Raw genomic sequence first — 4,815 nt, 5'->3', positions numbered from 1 at the left:
AAATGAACCAAGAGGATTTTGCAACGACCCCTTCGGAACGTCAACGGATTTGGACCTTTAGCACTACCCACATGAGTAGGAGAAATGCTTTTCCTCCCAACCGGAAACATGGAATTGAAAAAACCACCCCGAAGATTCACGAATTGGTTTTGATGGACAGTCACACCGAGCTGAAGTATTGGCTTACGCGACACCCAGAGGACATTGAGAACAGCTATCGACAAAAAACGCCTCTTCTGGTAGCTATCAAACATAATTCGTATAAATGTTTCAAGATTCTCCTAGAGCACGATGCAGACGTCGAAAAAAGTAACTCGAAGAACGAAACGGCGCTAGTGACCGTGGTACGATTACACCGAATTAACATGATCGAAGACTTGATCTACAAGGGCGCCACAATCTACAGCGGAGATCGATTGGCTAGAACAATCACGGAAATACTCATCTCACGGGATGACGTAAATAGTATACGGTTCGTCCATATTTACAAGAAAAACCTTCTAGAGCACGATCTGGTGAATCAGGAATTTCCTTTGACTTTGGCGATAAGCCATCAGGCTAGGAATTGTATCGATTACATCCTCAGCCAAAACCCAAAAGTCGAGTCATTTCTAATCAACAGAAAATTCAGCTGCCCCATTTCAGTGGCTATAAGAAGAAACGACATCGAAACCATAAGGGCTCTAGTACAGCTAGACAGATTCCAGCACATTGTCAACACAAAAGTGCATAAATCTCTTTCTTATATCCATCTAGCAGTGGAAAAAAACCGCCATGAAATTGCCGACATCCTACTATACCACGGAGCACACGTAAATCTACAGGACAATAATGGAAACACGCCCGCACACTTCGTGAACGAAATACCTACGTTAAGGGTATTGATTTCTCACGGAGCCCGCCTGGAACTTGGAAATCGTAACAACGAAACTCCAATCATGGCCGCAGAAAAAGATGGCAGGAATGCCGTCTATCAATATTTACGCCTCTACAATCATGAAAATAGGAAAAAGGTCTATAAAACACTCGACACTAGATTTTATTACAATAATTCTGACAGAATCGAGAAAGCGATAGCAGCCATGAACATAATGTCGGACGAGACCTCCCAAAAAGAAAACTACGGGGATATGCCAGACTTGGAAGAAATACCGCCAATTAAGCACATCCCTATTCCGCCACGAAAGGTCAACGAGAACATCTACCCTACAAGAACCGAAATGTCACGCCTAGACGACGGTGCACCAAGTCTCAAATTACGGAATTTTAAACGCCTAATAGACAAAGCCAAATCGAAACTACCCCCACCACCTGGATACCGACGGGACTATTCTTTGATAACAAGCGAATCAGATAGCGACATCGAGAAAAACATTATTGCCGACAACAAAATAACGCCTTCCGAGAATGAAGATGACGACGATCTAAACGAATTCGAATAAAGGAATTAAAAAAAAAAATAATAATAATAATTACAATAATAAAAAGAGACAATGGTAGCAGAGCGTTGTAGTAATCACCAGTAGCAGCTAATAGTTATTTACAAATAACAAAAAGAAAAACCTAAATAAAAAAAAAAGCCAATAACATTTAATGCTAAAAAAAAAGAAAGAAAGAAGGATGCTAATTAGCCAATACATCGTAGTAACCGACTTTTTAGTCATTGCCTTGACATAGCATCACTAATGAATCAATTTTACCCAAGCAGCTAACATGGACACCAACGCAAAAGCGCTAAAGAGAACGTTCGCGTTAGTAGCTGATAGAAAAGAAAACACCGTGGTACTCCTGGACGTAGAAGCAAGAGTAAGGAAAATACCAGCGAAAGTGATTATCAGCAGCAGCGAAACAGTAGTGTTTCAAACAGAAAGGAGATTTATTAACAACAAAGAACAAATCGACCTTGAAGCAGATTCACTAATAACACTTCACGAAGCGGATTCGGAAGATGAAGGTCCACTACACAGCGACGACCTTTACTACGATGACGTAAGTTCAATCGATAGCGGATCGACGGAGCCGAACCCTGATCTACAACTAAACTTCGCCTCGGACGAAAAAGCAGTTTCCCCCCTTCCACCAGGACTCCCCAACAACGAATGCAGCGGGGAAGCTGAGCAGATGTACGCTCCCCCAATTTTTCTCCGAAGCGAGGAGGAGTATCAGCAAAACAGGAAGGACCTCATTAACCAATACAACCGCGACAGCCGTGAACTATATCGACGTTTTTACTCCCAGGCCCAGCAACTGAAGCAAGCGCGAAAAAGAATTTATTCATCTTAGCTACTTAAAAAAAAATATATATTATCAATGTCTTTGACAGTGACTAATGACTTTGACGTCATTAAAAAAAAATATAGATTCATCTTGTCTGCACCTTCTTTAAGTTGGCTACCGCCCCAACTTCTCTCTTGCGATCTTCTTCGACTATCTACTATAAATATCGCTGTAAAATATTTTCTTTCTTCACTTCGCTACCACATATTTTATCCTGTTCATCATGGCCGGACGTGGTCGACTTCTTCTTGGACCTGACTTCATCCAAAACGAAGTGGAACTCACTACGCCACCAGTAGTTAGCCGAGTAATTGAATGGCCTCTTCCTAGGACCGAATACCGGAGTTATCCGTCTGATGACTTACAAACTTCACCGTCTCCATCGAACGATCCGGAGCCGGAACCTGGGACATCGACTTCGTACACTTCTCCTCACGACCAGAAAACACGGGGCGTTAAGCGGCCGTCTACAGCACGCTTTTCTAAAGTTAAATACAACCGTGTTGTATTTTCGCCTCTCCCCTATTCATCAGACGACGACGGTAAACCTTCCCCGGTTCCGATTTCGAAAAATAGGACTCGACAGGTCATAGCAGTGGTCCCCTCCGTAAGACCGCGGGCTCCACGACCCGTTTCCACCACCGTCCAGACGCCGGAGCAACAGCCTGCCGCCCCTGCCAGCCCAGCAGCTCCCCAGACTAACACTCGTCCGACGCCCGAGAACAATCCGGCCCTTGCGCTGGACCAACTGAATTTAACCAAACAATTCATAATCGACCAGGAGGAACTGAAACAGCGGTATTTTTCCGCTGTCCGCAGCCTCAACCGTCGATATGGAGACGATCGTTGATTACAAACTTAAAAAAAAAAAGGAGAAAAACATAACAATAATCACCAGTAGCATTGACCGTTTGCCTTTATGCAGATTTTTGCCACTCTTGCCTGTTTAGTGATTTTTACCATTCTTGCCTGTTTTAGTGACCTTATATGTAGCAATGTTGTGCTTTTAATCTTACATGTAGTGATGCTGTGCTTTGCCAATGTTTAAAGATCACGCCCCTTCCCAGTTTGGAACATCTCCAAGCGGGGGAGGAGTGTAATGTTAATTCACAGCATATGGCAAAGCCATTGACAAGTTCTCACACTTGTTGATGCGTTTATCATACGCATCTTCTTAATTACTTTAACAGACATTGCTACCATCAGACAAGCCATCGCCCGTCATCCCGTATATAAACCGGACATTCGACCCATTTGAGGTCTCGCTTGTACGGTCACTCGCTTGTGCTTGTAATCGTGTTACAGTTGTCTTGGTTGTTTCTCAATACACCTTTAACCGCACCTCTCGTGTTTGACTCCTGTGACTCATCATCACAATATTATAGCAACTTCAAGTGTTGAGCTGTTCTCTGCTGTGTTCTACCGTGCTCTGGCGTGCTCTGGCGTGCTCTGGCGTGAACTGGCATGCACTGGCATGCACTGGCGTGCACTGGCGTGCACTGGCATGCTCTGGCGTGCTCTGGCGTAATCTGGCGTGCACTGGCTGGCTCTGGCGTTCACTAGCGTGCATTTGCGTGCTTTGACGTGCATTGACATGCATTGGCGTGTACTGGCGTACTCTGGCGTGCACTGGCATGCACTGGCGTGCTCTGGCGTGCTCTAGAGTGCACCTGCATGCACTGGGGTGCTCTGGCGTGAACCGGCATGCACTGGCGTGCTCTGGCGTGCACTAACAATCACTGGCGTGCTCTGGCATGCACTGGTTTGCACTGGCGTGCTCTGGCGTGCTCTGGCGTGCTCTGGCGTGCATTGGCGTGCACTTGCGTGCTCTGGCGTGCTCTGGCGTGCACTAGCGTGCACTGGCGTGCATTGGCGTGCACTGGCGTGCACTGGCGTGCTCTGGCGTACACTGGCATGCACTGACGTGCTCTGGCGTGCACTGACGTGCAATGGCGTGCTCTGGCTTGCTCTAGCGTGCTCTGGCGTGCTCTGGCGTGCATTGGCGTGCTCTGGTGTGCACCGGCGTGCACTGGCGTGCTCTTGCGTGCACTGCCATGCACTGGCATGCACTGGCGTGCTCTGGTGTGCTTTGGCGTGCTCTGGTGTGCTCTGGCGTGCACTGGCGTGCTCTGGCGTGCTCTGGCGTAATCTGGCTTGCACTGGCGTGCTCTGGATTGCTCTAGCGTGCTCTGGCGTGCACTGGCGTGCATTGGCGTGCGATGGCGTGCATTGGCGTGCTCTGGCGTGCATTGGCGTGCACTGGCGTGCATTGGCGTGCACTGGCGTGCATTGGCGTGCTCTTGCGTGCATTGGCGTAAATTGGCGTGCTCTGGCGTGCATTTGCGTGCTCTGGCGTGCTCTGGCGTGCACTGGCATGCACTGGCGTGCTATGGCGTGCACTGGCATGCACTGGCGTGCTCTGGCGTACACTGGCATGCACTGGCGTGCACTGACGTGCTCTGGCTTGCTCTGGCTTGCTCTGGCGTGCACTGGCGTGCTCTATTGGCGTGCTCTTGCGTGCACTGGCATGCACTGGTG

This window comes from Daphnia pulicaria, chromosome 6 (assembly GCF_021234035.1).
Source record: "Daphnia pulicaria isolate SC F1-1A chromosome 6, SC_F0-13Bv2, whole genome shotgun sequence".
NCBI lineage: Eukaryota > Metazoa > Arthropoda > Branchiopoda > Diplostraca > Daphniidae > Daphnia > Daphnia pulicaria.
Note: the sequence above shows the minus strand (reverse complement) of the source record.